Source organism: Sinocyclocheilus anshuiensis, unplaced genomic scaffold (assembly GCF_001515605.1).
Source record: "Sinocyclocheilus anshuiensis isolate Anshui unplaced genomic scaffold, SAMN03320099.WGS_v1.1 scaffold8470, whole genome shotgun sequence".
Taxonomy (NCBI): Eukaryota; Metazoa; Chordata; class Actinopteri; order Cypriniformes; family Cyprinidae; genus Sinocyclocheilus; species Sinocyclocheilus anshuiensis.
Genome location: NW_015541334.1, coordinates 1 through 9,733, shown reverse-complemented (window position 1 = coordinate 9,733; position 9,733 = coordinate 1). Strand labels below are relative to the sequence as shown.

Sequence of the window (9,733 nt, the reverse complement as noted above, 5' to 3'; positions counted from 1 at the left end):
GTGACCAATCAGTTTTATTTTGTTTTCTGCGCTAGAAATGTGTCTAGAAGTCGAAGTCCAAAAATAATATAGACTATATCTCAGACATAAAGCAGAATATACAGTTCTTCTTGATGTTAGTTGCTACTATGTGTCGCAAACAAAAAAAAACAGATTTGATGCCAAGAGCTTTAAAAACTCTGGCACACCCAGCCATTATGTCAAACTCAAAAGCAATTACTGTATCATCCTGGTACATTGTGACAGGCAAAGTGATAAAAACACCTGTGGTTCAGAAGGTCCATAAAGCCAGCCAATCAGATTAGAGTTTACTAAATGGATAAGGTGTTTTTATTCTTTGCTGATGCTGCTATGTAATCTTACTAGACCAGCCATACAAATTATCAAATTCTTTTCCTTGTACTCTTAAACTGCACAGTGTGCAGATGTTTATGCTGTATGGTCCTGCAGATGTTTCATGCTGTATTTATAACTATATAGTAATTTTACTATTTTTCACACTGTTTTTCAGTCTTAAGTAAAGCCGCACAAGATCATTTAATATTTCAATTTTTTTTTCTTTGTATAAAGCACATAATACACATCATACACAAACAAACACAAACACATATACAGTATATATATATATATATATATATATTTTTTTTTTTTTTTTTTTTTTTTTTCCTAAAAATCATACATTTTTGTACAATTCACATTTTTTTTTTTTTTTTTTTTGTACTTCCTACAAGTACGACATATTTTGTATAATAAAGTTCATGTTTTTTCTTGTTGTATCATCTATATTTAATACTTACGATTTTGCCTTGGTTGCCTATACTTCTTCCAGTAAATCACAAAGCCTGCAGTTATTGCTGCCACCACCACCACCAGCACCAGCACCAGAACAACAAAAATCAGTGATAATTCTGTAATGATAAAGACAGACAGTCATTAGTGTGAATGTGTCTGATCTATAACAAACACTAGAAACATCAGCACTACATTACCTGAGTGAAGATCTGTACCTGTAATGATAAAAAGACAGTCATTAGTGTGAATGTGTGTCTGATCTATAACAAACACTAGAAACATCAGCACTACATTACCTGAGTGAAGATCTGTACCTGTAATGATAAAAAGACAGTCATTAGTGTGAATGTGTGTCTGATCTATAACAAACACTAGAAACATCAGCACTACATTACCTGAGTGAAGATCTGTACCTGTAATGATAAAAAGACAGTCATTAGTGTGAATGTGTGTCTGATCTATAACAAACACTAGAAACATCAGCACTACATTACCTGAGTGAAGATCTGTACCTGTAATGATAAAAAGACAGTCATTAGTGTGAATGTGTGTCTGATCTATAACAAACACTAGAAACATCAGCACTACATTACCTACGTGAAGATCTGATACTGTAATGATAAAAAGAGACAGTCATTAGTGTGAATGTGTCTGATCTATAACAAACACTAGAAACATCAGCACTACATTACCTGAGTGAAGATCTGTACCTGTAATGATAAAAAGACAGTCATTAGTGTGAATGTGTGTCTGATCTATAACAAACACTAGAAACATCAGCACTACATTACCTGAGTGAAGATCTGTACCTGTAATGATAAAAAGACAGTCATTAGTGTGAATGTGTGTCTGATCTATAACAAACACTAGAAACATCAGCACTAAATAACCTGAGTGAAGATCTGATACTGTAATGATAAAAAGACAGTCATTAGTGTGAATGTGTGTCTGATCTATAACAAACACTAGAAACATCAGCACTAAATAACCTGAGTGAAGATCTGATACTGTAATGATAAAAAGACAGTCATTAGTGTGAATGTGTGTCTGATCTATAACAAACACTACAAACATCAGCACTAAATAACCTCAGTGAAGATCTGATACTGTAATGAGAAAGAGAGACAGTCATTGTGCAGACATTTAATGGTCATTGCGATCTGAACTCAATGTACAGTAGCCGTACGACACCAATAGTAGCCTAGAATAGGCCTGTGTCGCATCTGTCTGAACAGGCTGACCACCGAAGGAGTTAAACTGCATTTTGATAAGCCATGTTCTGTGTCAAGTGCGCACCATTGATTGTTATTCAAGCAAAACATTTTATTTGAATATTTAATCTACATTTTTCAGTTATTAGTAAGTAGTCTATTTGACTAACAAATCGTATTTTTAAGATATAGGCCTACTTTAAGAGAAATTTCAATCAAAAAAGAGGCTATTTGAGAATGTCAAAATTATACTGGTCAGATTCAAGAACTACAATTACTCATTCCATATTAAAGTTCTTCATCTTTAACAACAAAGAAGAAACTGAGTAAGTTATAAGCAATTAGGCTAACACTCAATCAAAATAAGAGTGCATTTGTACGGACCAGAGTGTGCGGCGCTGTGCACGTTTCCGCTGTTTATTGTTAATCCCGTTATGTGAGTGACAAAGTTTACTAGCCGGTGTTCATATGAATTTTGTGCCATATGTTTTAATTAATTGATCAAAAACGACGGATTGGAGATGCCTTTTCCTTGTGGTGTACGCTTGCACATGCTGTATTACAATGACGTTCAACAAAGACCTTGATAGAATAACACAGATCTAGTAGTGGGTACGTTGTAACGCAGTGTTGCAACATGCCCCGCCTGCACAACTGGGATTTCAACTCAGCTAGTGTACAGGTGCATCTCAATAAATTAGAATGTCGTGGAAAAGTTCATTTATTTCAGTAATTCAACTCAAATTGTGAAACAATACTTGGCAATAAAGCCCTTTCTGACTTCTGAAAAAATAATAATAATGAATTCTCTTTTCATAAGGCCACTGATGAAGGGTTTTCACAGCACTTTGTTTAAAGGAGCAAAGTGCATTTGAAAGTGCAGACGGTTAGTTTTACTGTATGTGACCCTTAGCAAATCTTTTGTGACTGGTCTAGACAGTGAGATTCTGAAGCAGTGCAAAGACTCTGAGAGCTGAGTTTCCATCAGTTTAACCCTATGATTATATTTGTTTCAAAGGGCCCTATGCACATTGTGGCGAGTATCCCGAGTCCAGATTAGCGTCGCCCTGGAAACGCCGCTGCCACACTGATCACCGACGCACAACACCTGTGCGCGATGAGTGGCGCACCTGGAGCTCGTTCCCGCTGGCCTTAAAAGCCAGGAGAGGAGACACCAGCAGGAAGGCAGCCCGGAGCTCCAGGCGACATTAATGCTTGTTTCTCCTTGTTCACAGACTCCGAAGGCACCTTGGGAGAGGAATCTGCACCACGGCACTTCACCCCCCGAGCACCACGCTGAGACGGGCACCAAGCACCATTCATCAGAGCACGGGTGATCAGTGTGTGGGAAAATAAATCACCCTCCGGGGCTCTTTCGACCAGTACCGAGTCTGTGTTCTCATTCACCCCGCGACAACATACATACACAGATGTGATTTATGAAATGAATCCACTCACTTTGACTTGGCAGACAAATCACATCACTGCTTATTTTTTAAAAGAAATTATAATAAAAGACTATGCCCGACTGCTTTTCAAGAATATTAGGGTTATAATGAGACATTTTTCCCTTTCACTGCTCATTTACCAACAAAGTATTCATTTAGCAGACACGTTTACTAAAAGGACAGGGACACTTTCTTTAGAGCAACCTGGGGTCATGTATCCTGCTCGAGAGTTCATAACCCTCTATATGAAGTCTGAATCAAAAACCCTGAAATAACTAACTCTGAGCTTTAGCCACTGCACCACACTATGTACTGGAAGAATAAAATATAATCCTCAATTTATCTTTTTATTACCTTTTTTATTAACATTATTTATTATTTTCGTTATTTATTTTACATGTATTTTCATTTTCATTTATTTTTAATTGTTGTTTATATTTATTTATTTTTACATTTATTTATGCATTCATTGATTTTTATGTTTATTTCCACATTTATTTATTTCCACATTTATTAATTCATTTACTTCTTTTTACTGAAAATGAGATAATTCAATTGTAAACCTCCACGTACCTTTTTTCTGACAGTGAATATATATACAGTATATATATATATATATATATATATATATATGCATTTATGTTGAATTCATATTAATAATTCCCAGACAACAGATGTGAATAAGTTATTGATACAGAAAGATTTGATCTACTCACCAGTGACAGGAACATCAGCGACAGGAACATCAGTGACAGTAACACTGATGGTCCTCTGTAAGGTGTATGTGCTGCTGCTCATGTGTAGATGATAAACTCCAGAGTCTGTGGTTCTGGAGTCACGGATGATGAGAGATCCAGTTTGATGCTCTCGCTGTAGTCTGCCTTCAAATTTCCCTTCAGCACTGAATAATGAAAACTGATTGGTAGTTCTTTTCATTTCAGCCATGACATGGCCTTCGGACATCCATAATATCAGATCATATCCCTTTATTTCAATAAGACCAGTGTCAAGAGTGACAGGGTCTCCTTTCTTCACTGATACTGTCTTCATTCCATCTGTCAGCATCAAAGACATTTAGAGAACATAAGATTAAACATATGAATGATTTTTTTTTATTTTTTATGACAAGTATTTCATTTTGGGGCACAATTCAGTAATTCTTGCCCGAAATATTATTGTAATTTTTAACTACACCCTAATATATAAATCATAAAATAATTAAAATAAATAATCATCACTAAAAGCCAGGGGATTTTGTCTTTAAAATTCTTGTACTGTGAAGTGATATTTAATTTGGGGCAAGAGAAACTGGGGAGGGACTTTACTGCATCAGATGTATATGTCACTTTGTTCTCAGTTGATTGGTCCAATTTTGGTTTGCAATCTCTTACCCAGAACAAACTTTTATCTTTTAAATTTATTTCATTGGATTTTCTGTACTGGACACCCAGAACAAACTTTCACCAAGACTTTGCTCAAATTAACTTCACACTTTATTAAGCAGCATTTATTCCTATACCATTAAATGAAAAGTGTTTCTGTTTATTCAAATGTCTGTTTATCTGACAGCCTATATCTAATCCACTTCATCTGTGACAATGTAAGCAAACACTCCGTCATTACTCAAAGCAGAAATTGTCATACTTGATGGCTCTTTTCAACCACTTATTCAACTGAAAGTGGCAAATCTCATAGATTGGTTAGAAAAGGTGCAGTTGATGCTCAGCATATCTGGCGCCTATACCATGAAGCTGGATTAGCTGGCTAGCTAGGTAGGTTTCAGTTTAGTTTGTGTCAAACATGGGTTTTAGGCTTAGCTTTTAGCAGTGTTCATCGCCATAGTAACTTATGCTCCGCTGCTAACCTGCTCTGGCACAGGTTATGCTCTGGATAAGAGATCTGAAACTGGACTAATCAGCTGTGAGCAATCTGACACATCTCTGACACAATAAAATCACTCCCCCAGTTTCTCTTGCTCCAAATTAAAGGTCACTACATAGTTAACAAAATTTTTTTAAAGACAAACTCACCTAGCTTAATACATAATATAAATAAGCTGTCAATAATCAATAGATAAACCTTTAAAAATAACTTCACATGACCTTACATGTTTGAGTCTCTGTACTGTGTGTGTATATATATATATATATATATATATATATATATATAAAACAAATAATTTTGTTTCTATATTTTTAAAATAAACATTTTAAAGAGTATATTTACTGAACAAAAATTAATTCTGTTATCAAAACAAACAGAAAATGGTATAAGGTTTGCTAAAGTGACTGTTTTGAACAAGTATATATTATTGAAAACATACTTTGGCCAAAATTTTTGTATAACTGTGCACTTTTTGCTCCATGCTGTTACATGTCTGTGTGTTTTGAGTTTCCCCTGTGACCTAGTTTTCCCCAGTCTGTTTAATTAGTCATTCTATTCACCTGGTGTCTTGTTAATTATCCCATTAGTCCTTGTGTTCTTAATTCCTGAGTGTTCCACATTTCATTTGCCAGTTATTGTTTCTGTTGCACGTTTGTTGGAATTATGCCAGAGTTTTTCCTGTCTGTTTCCGAGTGGATTTATATTGAAGTTCTTGTGGATTCCCTACTCTTTGTGAGTTTTATCTACCAGAGGCCATAACACATGCAGGTGAGTCTTTTACCCCGTGTGGAGTAAAAGGCCCACTTCACCACCTCATATAAAATATTTAAACGAAACAAACCACTTTTATGATTTATTTGCACACAAAATCTGTTGTTCCATCAGTGTTCAGTAAAATCATATACAGTATGGAAGTAGTGGAAAGCTATTTTAAGGTGTGCCATTATCCCCACTGCTTACCACATTGCGCCGTATGTATGGATACATTTGTAAAAGTATAGACACTTTAATGTAGGCTATTAATTCCAAGGATTGCCACCTGATAAACAAATGGAAATCCATCCCAGAAAATTACTAAAAATGAAATGCCTTATCCTGAATTTTAAACGTTTAATTTAAACTTGAGTATTAATTTAACTGCTTTGAACTGTTTACTAAAGTGATCACATTGTCAAAGTGTAATATTATTTAATAGATCATATACCATTAGATAAAATGAATTTACTCACCACTAAAATTAATACTGAATTTCCTGTGTAAAATCATACTGCTGGTGCTGATCTCCATTTTAAAATCTCCAGTCTAATCGCTTCGGATGTTACTGATGGTGAGATCTCCGGTTTGACTCCCGTCATCACTGCTGTTTAAGTGAGCGATAGGGATGACTTGATCTCCAGACTTCCACTGTGTCTGATCAGCTCTTTGTACTTCAACACCAGTGTGTAGAGTGACAGAATCTTCCTTCATCACTGACAGTGACTTCACTCCATTTGGCTCAACACCAAACACAGCTGGAGAATAAACATGAACAGTTTAAAAAAGGATATTAAATTTATAATGCTTTAGCTTAATTTTCACATAATACATGTTTACATGTCCATGTACAGTGTGCTCCAAACTGAGACCCCCCAAAATTGTGAATTTTATTATTATTATTATTATTATTGTGAATTTCATATTTTTTGTATATCCCATTCATTTATGGCAGCCATTTTTGACTATAAACCACACAAGTCTCACTATTTTTATGATCATTTAGCTGTGTGTGTGTGTAAGTGTCACAAAAATCACCAAGTTTTGTACCATTCATATGAAGTTATGTTTAAATATACAAAGTATTTTTTTTTTCTTGGTCTAAAATGACAGTATAGGTTAATCTCATTTGAATATAAATGTGTAGTAGCCTGCATGACAATTAAGTCACCGTTATGGATATGTCTTGTTTGGAGTGTATTATAAATATTTGGGGAGTATTAGAAATCTGTAAAGATGACATTTTTAATCAATTCCTGTGTTGCACATTTTCTCATGGAATATCCTGTTTCACTCTGAAATGCATCATATTATGGAGGTAATATGAAATATGTGAATGCCATTTCACTTCCCAAAATTGTCAATGAAAAAAAAAACCTATAAAACAATGAAAAAGGTTGTGTTAAAATTCACAGAGTGTGTGTCCAGTCCCTTATTGTAAATGTCAGGCACATCGTGAAAAGGAGAATAAGACAATGATGACCATGGACTGTTGAACAGCTGAAGTCTTGTATAAAGTGAGATTGAGCAAAAATTACCCTTGAACATCTGCAACAATTAGTATCTTCGTTTCCTAAACGATTAAATTTGTAATTGAAAGGAAAGTTGATGTGACGCAGTGGTAAGCATGCCTCCGTCCAAACCTTTTGTGAGTGTTTGGCAGCCATTAAAATCTAAATTAATCAAATTGGTCAGTGAAAACATTGGAAATCTTTTCTTTGTGCTTTTGTCAATTAAACAAAAGTTCAAGAGAATTATCAAATCACAGATTTTTGTTTTAACTGCCTTTTACAAAATGTCCCAACTTTCTGCAAATGGGGTTGAACAAAATTAATAAACACTAATAAAGGATTATTGTGATTATTCTAAAGCATCTTCACATACAGTTAATCCACATAATGATCACACTGAGTTACTCACCGTGGACAGTGACCTTGAATATCTTGTATTTGGGCTCTCTGCTGGTCTTGATCTGTAGTTCATAAACTCTAGAGTCTGTGTTTTTGAGGTTTGTGATGGTCAGAGATCCAGTCGTATTGTTCACATCTAATCTGCCACTGACTCTTTCTTCATCATTCCCAGGTACAGAGGTATTAGAGATTTCTCTATCGATAATTGCTATGAATGTGTTTTCATCTTGAATTTTCCACTGCAATTTCTCAGCTCCCTGTGTTTCAGTATCATCAGTGTGTAGAGTGATAGAATCTCCCACCATCACTGACACTGACACTTCATCAGCACCAAACACACCTGGAATATGGTAAATAAATAAATTAATTTTGGTAATCCTGACATTATTTTCAAGTGCAGCAATTGCTACTGTAAATCAAATAGCCTATCTATTGCATTGTCTCTCGTATTAAACCTCACAACTGTGCAACTGTAAAAAGTGCTTTGTTTCAGAAGAAATATCACATGCAATTAAAAACATGGACAAATAACACACATACAGAGTAACAATCATCTGAGTAGTACAGCCTGAATAAAATACATAGCCCTACTGCATAAAAATTCCAAACAATCAACCAATGTCAAATGTTGATGTTAATGTTATTGTTAAATATTATTCTAACTTTATTCAAACATAGTAAAGAAACCATATGAATGTTTTAAAGTTATTCAGAGACATAGGCCATCAGTTTTACCATTAGAAATTATCTAGATCTAGAGGACTGAAATCACTATCATGAACACCAACTGTCAGGCTGTCTGCGCCCTCTAGTGTTCACAATCAAACACATGCACAAACAACACGCATAACCACAAAATACTCTTCTAGTGGTGCTGTCATTATTCACAGTGTCATTTATGACAACATCTATTTGTAGAAAAGTTATACAACTGTGTATGCTAAAAAACGCTGAAGAAAAAAATATACCTACAATTGTGCATTTTAAGAAACGCTGAAGAAAAAAAATAGAGGATAACAGTAAATGCGCATTTCCGGTTTATTTTGAAACCGAAAATAGCTATTAAATTAGTAAAAGTAAATATGACTCACCGTGCACGAAGAATAAAAGCCAAAAAATGAGAGATTGGTTCCTCATACTGATGTGGTATCTGACAGTATCCAAACGGAATGACAGCAGCGATCCAACTGATGACGGGCTCGCCAAGGAACCAAACTACCCCAGTCACGTGATTTCAGCGAACGCGTTATATTTCGTCATGCTTTTTGAAAATGTCCTGAAGTGAACCTAGGCGTGGTCAAAAGGGCAATCATTTTCAACACAGAAAGAGACCGTGATATTGGACCCTTTCAGAAAGGCACACTGTACCTTATTTACCCCAAAAGGGTGACAGCTTTTGTAGGATATTCTCATTGATCTTATTCCATATCATAATAAGTATGCAGACTTGAATCAAGGCAAGATCACACATACAACTCAGCTCTGTTTTCATCAGTAAAGATCAAGTTTTTTATGTAGAAATCAATAAAACGTACTAATTGGCATATTAGCATAATATTAGCACATTATTATCCCTGAGAATTTCTTATACACAAAACTGAATCATACAGCAGCCTCAGAATTACCATTACTTTAGATTCAGATCTGCTCACATGAGGGTTAAATACAAAATAAGTCAGTTTGTGTCTGATGAAGTTTATTTTAGTAAGTATACTTAAGTAAAGTTCAAGTATAT

At 34.9% G+C, this 9,733-nt stretch overlaps 1 pseudogene; it reads right to left on the bottom strand.

The window, feature by feature from the left end:
* Positions 1 to 697: 697 nt before the first annotated feature.
* LOC107690802 (uncharacterized) lies at positions 698 to 9,209 on the bottom strand (annotated as a pseudogene).
* Positions 9,210 to 9,733: the final 524 nt, after the last annotated feature.